The following is a 17152-nucleotide window of genomic DNA, read 5'->3' as shown; positions in this document are numbered from 1 at the left end:
CAGCATTTATGGTAATAGTAGCAGTCCAGGCTATGTGCTGGGCAGGTACAATTTGAATGCCTGCCGTAAGGTATAGAGAGGCAAAGTGACCGCCTACTACTTCCTGCTTCAGCAGCACTGTACCAGAGATTTTCATCCGCCATTGATTTTCCCATACACATTTCGTAAAATGCGTATACAAATAGTTTTACTGGTTCAAACCAAGCGGTACAGATATATTTAGAAAACAGGAGAGATCGCATAACATTTCACTTGCACCAAAACGTTAAGAAAAATGCGGATTTAAAGAAAATATTTTTTCGATGTTTTTTTAAGTTTTGGTCCGAGTGAAATGTTCTATGGTCTCTCCCAATATAATTGGGAGAGACCATAGACCATAAGCCTTAGCTGAACCGTTTGGTTCGACGAAGTAAAACTATTTTTATAAGCATTTTACGAAATGTCTATGGGAAAATAAATGGCGGATGAAAATCTCTGGTACAGTGCTGAAGCAGGAAGTAGTAGGCGGTCACTTTGCCTCTCTATCAGCATCTATGTAGCTTCCCTCTTGCTTAATTACTCTTTATTACAGGAGCCGACACTCAGCCACTCTCTCGCGGTGCAGCTTGCGACGCAAACACTGAGCCTATATACATTATTCATTGAAAATAGCATACGTTGCTTATTACAACACTGCCGGCTTTAACTGCCAATGTACATCTCCAACCCAGTGTGACTAATGAGCATAAATGCTTTCAACTTTTTCCCCATTCCAGAACTGCTTTGCCACAAGTGTCTCCCAGCTGAAAATAATGATACAGCAATGACAGCCAATTAAACCGCTGCTTCTTCCCAGCCTCGACGTGCAGAAATAGTCCGCGCCGGCATGCACGCTTCTGCTGCCTGACAATACTTTTGGAGCCCGTTTTCAAAGTACTGGCACTGACAACTATAGCATCAAATGTGGCAAGCTGTCTACGGAGGCATGAACAGCATGCGGTCGAGACTTGCCACATTAGATGGTGAAAAGCAGGCGGCGTATCCTATCCTGACAGCGGGCTGTACTGAGGGGATGGAGGAGGAGAATATCCCCAGGAGGATTCTGGCTGATGGAACCACCGGCATCTATCGGGACACCATATTGCCAGCAGACATCAGATTCACCGGGACACAGAACCCAGCTGACAGTGAGCAGTAACAACACACCATCCCCCCATATAGAATCCAGTAGCTCCGATTACATCTAGCAAAAGGCAATCAAACCCTCTCAGAGAGTGAGGGAAATGGACAAATCTGAGAAGAAGCGTGGGGGAGATGCACCGGAATGATACACTCCCTTATCACAACGCCTTGGATTTCAAACACGACAAAGCACATACTCAGGGACTCAATAGCAGCGCTACATACATCTGTAGCCAAAGGATGCAGAACCTATATGGAAGAATGACTTGAGACAAATTTCCCATATAAGCTTAGCCAACATATCCTCAACATAATAGTAATCCCTTCCCATTTCGTCTCATCCTTCCTTCCAGCACCAATGAAAGAGTCTATTGCAGCAGCAGCAGATATACAGTACACACATTACATGGCTGTAATCTAGTATTCAGCCAAAAGCGTGGTCAGAGTCTATCCTGGAGCCTGTTGCAGCACAGCAGCGTGCTATCGCCCAAACCCTTGTTTAGAGAGCTATTAGCTGGTGGAGAGAGCACCAGCGGTGAGGAGGAGGGCACTGCATTATTTTTGGTTTCCATGGAAACATGTTCATGGGAAAGTGGAGCACCAATAGAATCATTGAATCGGTTATGGGGGTGAGAGAGGAGAGAGATCAGCAGCAGCACAGACGACTGAGAAAGCACAACAATGGGAGAAACCCGCAAGGGAGACTAGAAGGGCCAGGAAGGGTCCATCCGACAAAGAGAGGAAAGACTCGACGCCAGACAGACAATAGGTTCCATCGCCATCCACTCAAAGGTTTTTTTTCTCCTTTTGAATAAATCCCTCTCACCAACAAGTCATTGACATTTTAAGCTGAGCTGCACTGTGGGCAAGTTAAGCATCGAGGCCGCCTCTAATTGATTAGTCTGTTGATATTTCCAGCTCTGACAATATTATTGCATCATTCACGAACATGTAGCCCTTAAGACTGTAGCACATTATAAACAATACTAGTCTTCTACACATCATTTTTGATTTGATTTATTATGATTTTATTTTTTTTCCAATTTCACAGCTCAAATCACAATAGAGCCTGAGCAGATTTGGCAGAGGAAGAGCGTAACCATAAATAAATCAGCATCGAGGAAGTCTGTGTTGCGCTATTGGCCGGGGACTCTTCATTTGTGTTTTCTTCTCCGTGCCTCCATATGACACTCCATCCTGCCAGTCGGTCCTGGCTGGTAGCCTCGGCTACAAGGTCAGAGGAGGTCAGAGAACAGCAAGGTCTCTGATCAGGGACACTTCCTCTGAGGGACAGGAAATGAAAACAAGGAAATGAGAGAGGACGTGACAAATCGTCCCGCTGTTGGGACATCTACCCCTCACAGATGGGCTTGACCTCCATTTTTTCCACTGATGCTGCTGCTGCTGACACAAGCAAACCCTCGGGGCTTTAGAAGAAAACACTGAATTTAGACCCAATGACCTGTGGGGACTTTTACTCCGCCAGCTGCTGTGATTCCAAGCTTTACGAAGACACTTAATTTACAGGTCAAATATATTCATACACACTCCACTAGAGGGCCAGTGGTGGTCAGACGTCTTTACCCCGACCTAGAACCAACTATATGAAGAAAAGCTGCCATATATACAGGGCAAACGCATCATGCAACTGTCTTCCCGGGGTTATTCATTCCATCAATGGAAAGTAGGGCTGTGGCGATTCACTTATCTCCCGATTCGATACTATCACGATTCTTGGGTGCCGATTCGATTTATATTGCGATTCTACGATTATTGCGATTCGATATTACGATTTATTGCGATTTTTGTTTATTTTTTTCTTTTATTTTTTCAGTTTGTTTGCTTTTTTTACACTAGATTAGAACATGGGAAAAGTTGAATCATACACTAGAGACTGTATCGTGAGTAGGGCTGGGCGATATAGTTAAAAACAGACTGGGATCATAATTCAGGCCGGGCATTAGATACCAAGCAGGCCAGGCCGATATGGGCCGACGCGCGTGAAATTTGGGCCGTTTGAAGCGCCATTTGGGCCGTTTGAAGCCAGATTTGGGCCGTTTGAAGTCCAATTTTACAATGAGATGAACCCACTTTAACCCTGAAGTGTAATTATTACTTCAGACTAACTAATAAAGTAATAAAACCACTAGTAAACCAGTAGGCAGTGCCTGGCCTGCTGTTCAGTGAGTGGCCTGACTGCGGGCACCCATTTTTTTTTTTTTTTTTTGCGATTATCGATTCTGGAATAAAAGATAGATTCAAAAAATCGTGACATTAAATATCGCGATACTTAGGTGAATCGATTTTTTCCCCCACCCCTAATGGAAAGGCATGCTTTAAAAGGAAACCTACCTACCCTCAAATACACTTTTCTGACACTTTTCATATCTCTCTTATGATTGCAATATTGTTTTGTCTCAGTTTTTAGATTTCGCTTTTTATTCGTGTTTCTTTTTATTTTATTTTATCTCATTTTCTTTTGATTATTATTTTACTCTAATAGTGTAGCCATGAGAAAGAGGGCAAGCAAGCGCCTCGAGCCATATATCTGCTGGACATCTGTTTTAATGAGGGCGACGCCGAGACACACACACTTATCGCCTTGGCCAATTCACATTTATCGATCCGACAGTGTGAGTCCACCACCAGAGAGATAAAGAGCAACTACCGACTTGTAGAAGCAATCCCCACTCTGATCAGAGGGCATCAGACAACTAATCACTCACACTCGCGCTCTCCGGGCCGCGGCTAAGTCAATTTCCTTTGCTCTTCCTATAGGTGCTCGGGAGGAGTGAGAGTCTATTCACTCATTTGAAGTACACAACTGCACCATCTGAAAGACTCCGAGTGAACTCATTAAGCAGTCCTCTGGTGTTGTTGTTTTTTTCCAGTGTGTTCATCGTTTTGGGCTAAATGGGAACGTCAGAAGAACGCAGGCCTTGCATACGCGTTTAGACTTTAGAGGGGCGCTATTTTGATGCTGATGAACGCTGACACGGTGCCCAGTCGCTCGTTCTAAGTCGGAGGGGAACATTAGCCAGGCCTCGCTCATTGGCAACAGCCAGCCAGGTTCCTCTGGCACACTTCGTCCTGTGTGCAGAATCCCCTCATCAGAGAAAGGGCTGAGGAGGAGGAGTGTTTTGGCTCCACGGATCTCTCAGACATCCGTAACTCGCCTCGACGACTACACACGAAACCCCAGCTCGACTTGACTGGAGTGACACCACGATGATGATGAACAGGCAGTGCCGCCGAAGCACTTGTTGTTGTTTTCTTTCTTTCACCTCTGCCTGGCTGTCTCCTTTCCACCGTCCGCCCCCTCCTTCACCACCACACTTTCACCCTGTACTTCCCAGGCCCCCTTCCCCAAGGCCAGGCCCGTGTCTCAGAGGAGCCCGGGGGGGGGGGGGGGGGGGGGCATCACCACACTCGCTTTGAAGTGCAGCGATTAAAGAGGAAAGACCTGTGGACTCGGGATGACGGGGGGGCAAGGTTGGAAGAGGGGGAGGATCAGTACGAGGAGGGACAGGAAAGGCTGCGAGTACTGAGAGCTCTCTGGGCCCCGAGGGACACAATTAAGAGGCAGGCTTTTTTAGTGAGGGTTACAAAAACACAGCAAGGATAGCATGCAGTGCAGTGCAGCCTTCCAAGCCAAGGTAAGAGTTCATTACTATACACAGAGAGGGGGGCTGGGGCTGTTAAACCCTCGGCCCGTTTGTTCACTGGCTCCACCCACCCACCCACCGCCCCGCCAACCGATGGTGAACAGCCACGTGATAATAACCATTTCCAACAGCTAAATCCTCAAGCCAATAAAGGCCCAATTAGGGATGTAACGATAACCGGTTTGAATGATAACCGTGATAAAATTCCTTACGATAACGGTACAGTTTCAAATTTTCATTATCATTAAAACCGTGGTACCATGATTACCGTGGTACCGTGATGAGTGCTTTGAAAAACATGGTAAATACTGTCCATCATCAACTTAAGTTGGCAACAGTCTCCCAGATGAAAAGGTGCAGCCTTGGAGAAATGATTTCAGTGAGTGTATCAATACTATTTGGGTCTGCGTTTTCAATATAAAACTATGAATATAAAAATGATTTCGGTGAGTCTCTCTCAGTACTTTTTGAACATTTTCGTAAATCTTTTATGAATACCGTGACAATACGATAACGGTGATAATTTTGGTCACGATAATCGTGATGTGAAATTTTCATACCGTTACATCTCTAAGGCCCAATAAAGCCGGAGAATCCCGCAGCTCACAGAGCCTTCCGACTCTGAGAGGCATGTGTCTTTAGAGATGAAGATCCAGGCTTCCCTCAGCATCATTTGTTCTTCCTCAGTTTGAAATAGCAAATAGTGTGCAGAGAAAACAACACATTAGATTGGTAGTCGAGACAAAGTCAAGTCCATAGAGGGAAGTTAAATACTGCATTGTTTGCATTGCTCTGAAAACCCTGTTTATGGAAAAGTTAATTGCAATGAGTGTTTGTTGCTCAACTTGCAGATGTAGACCTTGCCCTAACGGTACCTACAAAAACCCAAACAAGACTCCAAGCACAGCTTACCAAATAAGACGTGTTGCTCAGTATCTTATGCAGTCTGACCTCACTAGACACGGCTACACCTGACCTGCAACACCTAAGTCCATGGCATAGAGATTGCAGGGAATATTTACCACTAAAACATAAATGTGTCCTACATTATATTTTCCACCAAGTAGGTGAATGAAGGAATCTGTGGCCACGGCTATCCAAACCAACTACTTAAGCATGTGTTAAAAACACATCTGGTATTCATTCCAAACCCTCATTTAAATCCTGCTAAAATGCCAAAGACCAGTGGGTTTTGTTGCATGTTGCTCTGCTGAATCAGATTCTTAGCAGAGGCAACCTCAGCGCTCAATCTCTTACCGGTTCTGTTGAATGTCGAGCAAATCTGACCTAGATGCCCTCTTGACCCGCTTGTCAGATTTACTCGTGAAGCTTGTTTAGTGTGCTGACAACAAACAATGTGGTAAACATCTCAAAGCAGAAGACACAGAAGAAGTGGAAACAGAGCCCCTTGCTCAATGCGACACATGCAACTTATTTTCATAATTAAAACCAGCGGGAAGGCCATTTCAGTTTGGACTCTTCCACGAGCACGCTTCCTGTTCCAAGCCGTTTCGCTCATACATCCATGTATGCAAGCTCTGCCAAAGCAATGATGTTTTTTACTGCTGCCCACCTGAACGCTACTCCATTATCCGTTTTCACTTCGCACCCAATTCGCTCATTTTGTGTCTAAAAAGGCAGGAAGTAACACAGGTGCAAACAAAACATTAACGAGGGCCCTGGCACTGGATCACCTAAATGGACTGGAAGTTGGAAAAGCTCGTTAATGTTTTGCAAATGGCCACCCAGTAGTAGTACAATTGACTATTGATTACTTGACAATAAAAAAAAATTACAAACAGCAATCTTGACACAATTAGGATAAGTATAATATAGCAAATCCTCACTAAGAAAATGAGAATATAACCAAAAATGACCTGTGGGACACTTGGAGAGAGCTGCCGGAGTTTTGACATTATAGTCCAGCCCATAATGTGAGGCCCATAATGTGGTTCTGATCGTTCATGGTTTTCTCTGCATACCTTACTGTGAGCACTCTATTCACACACCATCACAACATTCAGATGAGCCTAACAGGAAGGCAGCTGTTTAGATGTAAACGAAGAACAACAATGTGAGCAAGCCGCAGCCTGCTGCACCAGTTGAATGTGTGTTTGATCATAAGTTAGGATGTAAAGTCTTTGCAAAATTGTAAATTGAAAACAGACGCTGAAGCAGCTGCATCTTTGTTTAGTTGCACCACTAAACAAAACTTGGCTATTAACATGCATGCCAAAATCAATTTCTCATGCCCAGTTAACAGCAGCCTCAACGGCAGCCCAGGTTAATATATAATATAATAAAGTTGACGTTGTCTGTGTGCGTGAAATGTTGCATGGCGGTGGGTTATGATGCAGGGCCGGGAAAGGTCACGGGGAGGTCGTCAAGTCCTGGAACCACCTAGAAAGTCCTGGGCCCTTTCTCAATAAGGGTTCTTGTGTGTTCTTGTGTCCCTGTGAAACATCATCAGTCGCAGCCCAAGTACTGTTCCAATGCAAAGTTCACATTTCGCCAAGAACGCTTAAAATTCCCAGATGTGTTCTCGACACGCCCACTTTACCGAGGATGCTCTGGTTGGTGACTTGTGTCAACTTGGCAAGGCACGTATCCCAGCATGCATTTCGGCATAAGCGGAGGCAGAACGCAGCAGAGAAGACGCCATAAGCACCGGGAAGTTTTTTATAATTTAAAGTTTTATTTACATCACTAAATTAATTTCTGATGACTTTTGATGCCTACAAGCAGGGTAGTAGGTTTCAATAAGTGCCACTTTACGAACATTTATGGCGAGAAATGGCAAAAAAGCTCCAGACCACAATTGGCTGCATCTACATCAGCTGAGCTTTTTATTTGTGTAGTACTGCAGGCGGCCTCTGCGCTGGTATTGCGCAATACCCTCAAGAACGCATCGTCTCAAACGGCCAACAGCGTCATGTGTGCTTGTGACCTAGCAAGTTCATTCTTCCAAGAACGACTAGCAAGAACGTTCTCCCCAAGAACAAGAATGCATTCTTGGTATTGAGAAAGGGCCCTGGAAACCGCCTCACGCTCACACCCCGTCTGATTGGGCTGAAAAATTGTCACTTTTTAACACCTTAAGTGCCATAGCCGAAATAATTCGTCTTACATAATCCAACGCTTAAGTGCCAGAGCCGAGTTTACTCGTCTTACATAAACATTTTTTTTTTTTTGACGGTGGAACATCAATCAACAACTTTTACATCTTCGAGATCACTATTGGAGCAAGATAATGTGTATAATCTATTTTACCGACCCACTAAGTGTTGACAGTGCTCCCCCAGACGACCGAAATCAAAGAAAAAACTGCCGCGGGACCAAGCCGTTCAAGGAAATGCCGTGGCGATTTTACAGTAATCCACTCAAGACTTGTCTTGCCTGAGAGCGGCCGCGCACCGGCAGCAGCACACAGAGAGCGGAGAGCGATTTGCAAAATAGATCATAGGTGAAACACACTTTGAAACACCTCAGAAAGGCCATAATCAACATCTGCCCATCGCCCACGCATTCCCCGGCCCATCTTGACTCGCACAAGGAGCGTCCGCACGCACGCAAGCAGGCAGGCAGGCACACAGGCAGGCAGCAGCAAAAGCGCTTCTGACACGCCCGCTGTACAGCCAGGAGGAAGGAGGAGAAGACACACGGAGGGAGGAGTTTGAATGAGAGGGGTGTTTCCTGTTGTTATGGAGGAAATTACTGTTCAAAACTATTGTTTAGAATGTCTGACGGTCTTACTGATGCCAAAAATGAATGGTTAAAGTGACTGTTTCACAAAAAGCCATTTATCTCTGAATAAATTTCCAGACGCTGAAACCATGCTGTACTCAACGGCTAATATCTACATAACTACTAACTCTGCAAACTAACTCTTTTAGACAGAGAAAGCACACATTCTATTAGTTATTTTTAGATGATTGGTGTTCATGAATTCTTAACAGAAAAGAATCCTCGGCTGTTGCTAAAATGAGCCAGAATCGTCAAAAACACCCCTGGCACAACTTACCTACAGGAATGAAAACATGGCTGGCATTCAATGTGTTAACAGATTATTTTGGGGTCTTTTTTTGTCTTAGGATGACATGCCACAAAGGCCTTAAACTGGAATCCAACCCAGTACCTGTATGTGTGCTACCTCACCTGAGCCACCAGGACTCCCAACAAGAGGGTGTTATCGAGTACAAAGTATTAGGAATAATTTGTAGTTTGTCTCGCATAACTACAACCATAGCTATACATTGCATACAACTAGATGCAGCTAACAATAACAACCGCAGTGGTGTAACCATCAGTGGTCACCATATTTCCATCTTTTACTGATTTCTTTTCACAATGACAGAAAAATCTGCAGGCTGTCTGTCTTTTTAACACACATAATAATAGATTATTTTTGCGAGCCTGTCTGTCAAAATGACAGACAACGAGAGAAAGTCTTATGCAACCTCCGGTAACCAAATGCCTTCAGCAGGGTAAAAGCAAGGTAGCAGAGCTAATGAAATGCCCCTTATCGCTGAAAGGGCGGAAAATATTGTACTCATCGGTTTGGTGATCTGATTTCATCTTGCATTCCTCATCCATCAAATGACTGTGCCATGCAAAAGGTATTTTCGTCAATGGCTATTTTACACACATTACATCTAGAGCAGTGGTTCTCAATCTCAACCTTTTTGAGCCGCGACCCCCAACAAATTTTAGGCTGGGATTCTGCCACTACCCAACCTAACGGCAGTGTGCACGCATTCACACACTAATTTCACTAACTGAAATCGTTTTTATATAGCTTTATAATACATTAAACCATTGGTATGGGAGATTTAATCATCATGGGAGAAACTTTTTTTTTTTTTTGACAATCATCCCACTGCACTAGAGGCAGGGTTACGTCTTACATTGTAACTTATTGGAACTATTTAAGTTGGTCCTGAATTGTTCAATCTTTAGTAATGTATACATTTTGATTTCAGAGAATTTATGTTCAAACTAGCCTATGTCTGAAGTGAACTTGGCTGTAACTGCTGCAACAGACTGTAAAACCAGGCTTACAATAATGAACGCCAACACAGAACGATCCTACATACTGTCTGCTACGATAAAATGAACAATGGATCATGAAACAAGCTGCATACATTTGTGCGGCATCAGTATGCAGCAGTGCTGTATAGCATCAGTATGCAGCAGTGCTGTATGGCATCAGTATGCAGCAGTGCTGTATGGCATCAGTATGCAGCAGTGCTGTATGGCATCAGTATGCAGCAGTGCTGTATAGCATCAGTATGCAGCAGTGCTGTATAGCATCAGTATGCAACAGTGCTGTATGGCATCAGTATGCAGCAGTGCTGTATAGCATCAGTATGCAGCAGTGCTGTATGGCATCAGTATGCAGCAGTGCTGTATGGCATCAGTATGCAGCAGTGCTGTATGGCATCAGTATGCAGCAGTGCTGTATAGCATCAGTATGCAGCAGTGCTGTATAGCATCAGTATGCAGCAGTGCTGTATGGCATCAGTATGCAGCAGTGCTGTATAGCATCAGTATGCAGCAGTGCTGTATAGCATCAGTATGCAACAGTGCTGTATAGCATCAGTATGCAGCAGCAGTGCTGTATGGCATCAGTATGCAGCAGTGCTGTATAGCATCAGTATGAAGCAGTGCTGTATAGCATCAGTATGAAGCAGTGCTGTATGGCATCAGTATGCAGCAGTGCTGTATAGCATCAGTATGCAGCAGCAGTGCTGTATGGCATCAGTATGCAGCAGTGCTGTATAGCATCAGTATGCAGCAGCAGTGCTGTATGGCATCAGTATGCAGCAGCAGTGCTGTATGGCATCAGTATGCAGCAGTGCTGTATGGCATCAGTATGCAGCAGTGCTGTATAGCATCAGTATGCAGCAGTGCTGTATGGCATCAGTATGCAGCAGTGCTGTATGGCATCAGTATGCAGCAGTGCTGTATGGCATCAGTATGCAGCAGTGCTGTATAGCATCAGTATGCAGCAGTGCTGTATGGCATCAGTATGCAGCAGTGCTGTATGGCATCAGTATGCAGCAGTGCTGTATGGCATCAGTATGCAGCAGTGCTGTATAGCATCAGTATGGAGCAGTGCTGTATAGCATCAGTATGCAGCACTGCTGTATAGCATCAGTATGAAGCAGTGCTGTATAGCATCAGTATGCAACAGTGCTGTATAGCATCAGTATGAAGCAGTGCTGTATAGCATCAGTATGAAGCAGTGCTGTATAGCATCAGTATGCAGCAGTGCTGTATAGCATCAGTATGAAGCAGTACTGTATAGCATCAGTATGCAGCAGTGCTGTATGGCATCAGTATGCAGCAGTGCTGTATAGCATCAGTATGAAGCAGTGCTGTATAGCATCAGTATGAAGCAGTGCTGTATAGCATCAGTATGCAGCAGTGCTGTATGGCATCAGTATGCAGCAGTGCTGTATAGCATCAGTATGAAGCAGTGCTGTATAGCATCAGTATGCAGCACTGCTGTATAGCATCAGTATGCAGCAGTGCTGTATGGCATCAGTATGAAGCAGTGCTGTATAGCATCAGTATGCAGCAGCAGTGCTGTATAGCATCAGTATGAAGCAGTGCTGTATAGCATCAGTATGAAGCAGTGCTGTATAGCATCAGTATGAAGCAGTGCTGTATAGCATCAGTATGCAGCAGTGCTGTATAGCATCAGTATGAAGCAGTGCTGTATAGCATCAGTATGAAGCAGTGCTGTATAGCATCAGTATGAAGCAGTGCTGTATAGCATCAGTATGCAGCAGTGCTGTATAGCATCAGTATGCAGCAGTGCTGTATAGCATCAGTATGCAGCAGTGCTGTATGGCATCAGTATGCAGCAGTGCTGTATAGCATCAGTATGAAGCAGTGCTGTATAGCATCAGTATGAAGCAGTGCTGTATAGCATCAGTATGAAGTAGTGCTGTATAGCATCAGTATGCAGCAGTGCTGTATGGAATCAGTATGCAGCAGTGCTGTATGGCATCAGTATGCAGCAGTGCTGTATAGCATCAGTATGTAGCAGTGCTGTGCGGCATCAGTATGCAGCAGTGCTGTATGGCATCAGTATGCAGCAGTGCTGTATGGCATCAGTATGCAGCAGTGCTGTATAGCATCAGTATGCAGCAGTGCTGTATGGCATCAGTATGCAGCAGTGCTGTATAGCATCAGTATGCAGCACTGCTGTATGGCATCAGTATGCAGCAGTGCTGTATAGCATCAGTATGCAGCAGTGCTGTATAGCATCAGTATGCAGCACTGCTGTATGGCATCAGTATGCAGCAGTGCTGTATGGCATCAGTATGCAGCAGTGCTGTATGGCATCAGTATGCAGCAGTGCTGTATAGCATCAGTATGCAGCAGTGCTGTATGGCATCAGTATGCAGCAGTGCTGTATAGCATCAGTATGCAGCAGTGCTGTATGGCATCAGTATGCAGCAGCAGTGCTGTATGGCATCAGTATGCAGCAGCAGTGCTGTATGGCATCAGTATGCAGCAGTGCTGTATAGCATCAGTATGCAGCAGTGCTGTATGGCATCAGTATGCAGCAGTGCTGTATAGCATCAGTATGCAGCAGTGCTGTATAGCATCACTATGCAGCAGCAGTGCTGTATGGCATCAGTATGCAGCAGTGCTGTATGGCATCAGTATGCAGCAGTGCTGTATGGCATCAGTATGCAGCAGTGCTGTACAGCATCAGTATGCAGCAGTGCTGTATGGCATCAGTATGCAGCAGTGCTGTATGGCATCAGTATGCAGCAGTGCTGTATGGCATCAGTATGCAGCAGTGCTGTATAGCATCAGTATGCAGCAGTGCTGTATAGCATCAGTATGCAGCAGCAGTGCTGTATAGCATCAGTATGAAGCAGTGCTGTATGGCATCAGTATGCAGCAGTGCTGTATGGCATCAGTATGCAGCAGTGCTGTATGGCATCAGTATGCAGCAGCAGTGCTGTATAGCATCAGTATGCAGCAGTGCTGTATGGCATCAGTATGCAACAGTGCTGTATGGCATCAGTATGCAGCAGTACTGTATAGCATCAGTATGCAGCAGTGCTGTATAGCATCAGTATGCAGCAGTGCTGTATAGCATCAGTATGCAGCAGTGCTGTATAGCATCAGTATGCAGCAGTGCTGTATAGCATCAGTATGCAACAGTGCTGTATAGCATCAGTATGAAGCAGTGCTGTATAGCATCAGTATGCAACAGTGCTGTATGGCATCAGTATGCAACAGTGCTGTATAGCATCAGTATGCAGCAGTGCTGTATAGCATCAGTATGCAACAGTGCTGTATGGCATCAGTATGCAGCAGTGCTGTATAGCATCAGTATGCAGCAGTGCTGTATGGCATCAGTATGCAGCAGTGCTGTATAGCATCAGTATGCAGCAGTGCTGTATAGCATCAGTATGCAGCAGCAGTGCTGTATAGCATCAGTATGCAGAAGTGCTGTATGCAGCAGTGCTGTATAGCATCAGTATGCAGCAGTGCTGTATAGCATCAGTATGCAGCAGTACTGTATAGCATCAGTATGCAGCAGTGTTGTATGGCATCAGTATGCAGCAGTGCTGTATGCAGCAGTGCTGTATAGCATCAGTATGCAGCAGTGCTGTATGGCATCAGTATGCAGCAGTACTGTATAGCATCAGTATGCAGCAGTGTTGTATGGCATCAGTATGCAACAGTGCTGTATAGCATCAGTATGCAGCAGTGCTGTATAGCATCAGTATGCAGCAGTGCTGTATAGCATGGTTCTCCCATACAGAAAGATGGTGATCCTTGTCTGTGTGGATTTTGCAGGGGGGTGTACTGTACGTACGGGAGCAGCAGGGCAGGTTTCCCACTGGGTTATGAGAGCCAGAAGCCTTGCATCTGGATCATTTCCTCAGCCGCAGAGGGGTACCTCCTCGTAAAGCAGCACATGTGCCAAAGCCCCCTCCCCAAAACCCCCACAACGCTTCGTCTACGTCAGCCTCAATGCGGTGGCTGTGGTGATATAAGCTAACCGGTTGTGTGACATACAATATGAGAGAACCAAAATGAGCGACCCCTGCTGTTTGTCTCCCACACTGTCAAATTTGCTCACCTCGCACTAGTGGCCAAATAGCTTGAAAATGCGTTCCTGAGGGGCAAAAAAAAAGTTTTTATCAGCCATGTTCTGCAGCGGAACATGGTGAGATTAATGGCATTACGGGAGCAATGGAAGATGAAACCGGGATAAAGTGGGACACTGAACCATGTGAGTAAGAGTTCTGCCCACTCTTACTCGGTTCACTCTAAGCTCAATACTCCCCTGGACAAGGAGTTGAAAGACATCCTTGAGGAGATATCCTCCTGGCTCTAAGCGAGTCCCAGGAGGAACCCAGGAGGGACTGAAATGTGGAAAAAGGGGCTGGACTGGATTTTCCACCGGACAATCTGGTGAAAATGCCGGAGTGCTTTAAGGAGCATTCCTTCGATAGGCTGAGGAAGCCACAAGCCGGGGGGAGACGTCAGGAGAACTCACGCTTGGCTCAACACAGAGAGCACTCAGAGAAGAGAGATACAATCTGCTGAGCTGAGGGGCGAGGGAGCCAGATATAAACAGTCGGTACCAGCTGTGAGAAAAGTTCACTTCACTCCAAACCTACTGCGAGGAAAAAACAGTGCATTAAAAACATCAAACATTATGAGCGCTGCAAACACAAGTTATTTTAAAAAGGCGAAAAATAAAACTTTCACAAGCCGGGCGGGGACACCGGAGCGCTCTGACGAACCCCCACCAGAGGGGCAGTGTGGGGAAGCAGGAGGGGGGGTTAAGGTTAACTGGCCACTCCGAAACACTTTCTCTCTGAGAACGCTCCGCCTCCAGTCCAGAGCCAAGCTGTGGGAAAGGGACTTTACACAATTACATCACATTGATTTATGAGAGAGAGAGGGGGGAAAGATGTGGAGAGGATGGAAACTGAGCCGTCTGGAGGAGCTCCAAGATGAAGTCCCTGAAGAAACACAAGTCAATAGGTTTCAACCACAAAACATGATGGATACGAAGCAATTCGTATAGGAGGTGGTCAGAGGGAACCGCGGGCAGCATGATCAGGTCAAACCTGCTGAAGATGCTTTGAGCAAAAATTTTGTGAAAAAAAACGAAACTCACACATCATTGTAATCGGTAAGCGGTTTTGCAGTGAACCTGCTCATGGAGCGCATGTTGACATCACGTTCAGAATAATAATGCCTCTGTTGAGCTTACATGCAATTTCCCCCTCCACTCGCGCGGGAACTGATGACAAACCGTCTTGCTAGCAGATGCCGCCGATGCCGCTCTGAGTATTAATTGGGGAGCTAGTGATGAAATTGAGAGTAATGCGCCCGAGCGCGCGCTGCAGCTTAAGCGGGGGGTAGCGATCTCCATCATCAGGCCCACCGCAGCGTAACAGTTCTAAATAAACAGCCTATTTAGTGCTCTCTCCAGTGCAGCAACTGTCTGGAACGGGACCACACACACATGCCTGCAGTGACCACAGCTGGGATATTTTCGGTGAAACACATATCTGGTGTTCAGCTAGCTAGGTTATTTATTGAGCCTGCATGTGACTTGAGATTTAAAAGGCCAAACGCAAAAGAGCAGCAGAACCTTTGTCTGGTCTTGTGAGATGAGAAACGTTGTGGCTGTGTGACTGAGGTGCCGGTCACCTGTAGAGGTGAACGAAAAGCATTGTGTTGTTGACTGTTGAGCCACTCTGAGCAATAAGCAGACTCCGAGATAGATGACAGCTCCTTATTGCAAGTCTATACAAAAAGCCAATATCCACCAGTCAGAGGCATATACTCACATACTGTAGACGGAAGGCAGGCTTTCCCAAAAAGCCAGACACACAATCACAAAACTAATTATCAGCCGACAGGAAAAAAGGCGTTTGATCTCTCGCGTGAGTGTTGCCAGGCGCCAAATGGTGAAGATATGAACAAAGCGGTGGGAGATGATACAGAAAACAAACGGCGATATATATATAATGAGCTCAGGAGGTACAGTAGAAGACACGCAAAATGCTTTTCTTTGAAATTCAACTTTTCCAAATCTCCTGCTGCAATCTCCAATGTCTCAGGTTGCCTGAAAGCATGACAGAACGTCGGGTCAGGCTGAAGGCTGCACAAGAATACATACAAGAGACATGAAGGGGAGCCCGGGCCGTTTGATGGGGGCGTTTTGAAAGCCTGGAGGATTGCCTGGATTATCGTGTGTGTGTGTGTGTGTGTGTGTGTGTGTGTGTGTGTGTGTGTGTGCGTGTGCGTGTGCGTGTGCGTGTGCGTGTGCGGGTGCGGGTGTGTGTGGGTGTGTGTGTGTGTGTGTGTGTGTGTGTGTGTGTGTGTGTGTGTGTGTGTGTGTGTGTGTGTGCGGGTGTGGGTGTGGGGCTGGGGGTGGCGCTCTAGATGTGGCAATTGGATGGAAAGCTCACCCAGGGATGTTTTGAGAAGCTCAGACATCTGCTCCTTGTTAAAGTGGGGAAAAAAGCAGATTGTCCAATTCCAAACTGCCTGCAGTGATAAGGAGAAAGTGGTTGTAAGGAGAAAGTGGTTGTGGTAAATTGCTCACAATATTGGCTTTCTCCTCGCCGTTGTTTCTCTTGTGCATCATTTTCAAGCGGTGACATCATGACCTTACAGACAAAGACTGCAACATTATTGTATTCAAGTTTTAAATGAAGTCACCAGGTTCATTGAATAGCCACGTTAACTCAAGCCCCCAGGAATAGCGCTGGGCTGTGTGAAGCTATTTGAACATGGTGGCAAAGCTCTGTATTGCAAGTCACGTGACGCCACGCAGCCCAGAAAGGAAAATTCACATCCACGACTTGCATGGGGATCCCGGCAGCTGTTAAACCCAGTGGAATTTTTTCCGGGTGTCACTCAAAGTATAAAACGACTCTTTTAATTATCAAATATTTTTTGATGGGGTCAGTTTTTCTTCAGAAGCCACTAAGAGCCGTATACGGGTGTATTTCCTTCTTATAATGCAATCCATGGGTGGGAGGGGTGGGAGACGTCATCGAATACGTCATGGCACACATGCGCACTTCGCCTTGGGCCGCACGGTCAGGAAGTAAAACCAGGAAGAAAAAACCCCCATGATGGCTTCATGCGCCAGTGAGCAGCCTCCGTCCGAATGCATGGGTGGGCGTGACTCGTCCCCTATCCAGTTCTTTTATACATCCATGTGTTAACTAGGTATCGTTTAGACGAGTACAATACCAGTACCAAAACCAGTAGCCTACGCTTATTAAAGTCATGCCGATACCAATAGAGCACTTCATTGC

At 45.7% G+C, this 17152-nt stretch overlaps 1 protein-coding gene across 1 annotated transcript in view; it reads right to left on the bottom strand.

The window, feature by feature from the left end:
* LOC310800338 (tetraspanin-18B) overlaps nucleotides 1–17152 on the bottom strand; it is a 55918-nt gene that overhangs the window by 20120 nt on the left and 18646 nt on the right. The window lies entirely within an intron of this gene.

This window comes from Poromitra crassiceps (genome assembly GCF_964638095.1).
Source record: "Poromitra crassiceps genome assembly, chromosome: 30".
Classification (NCBI taxonomy): domain Eukaryota; kingdom Metazoa; phylum Chordata; class Actinopteri; order Beryciformes; family Melamphaidae; genus Poromitra; species Poromitra crassiceps.
The sequence above is the reverse complement of the archived record's forward strand: the minus strand, read 5'-3'. Positions and strand labels throughout refer to the sequence as shown.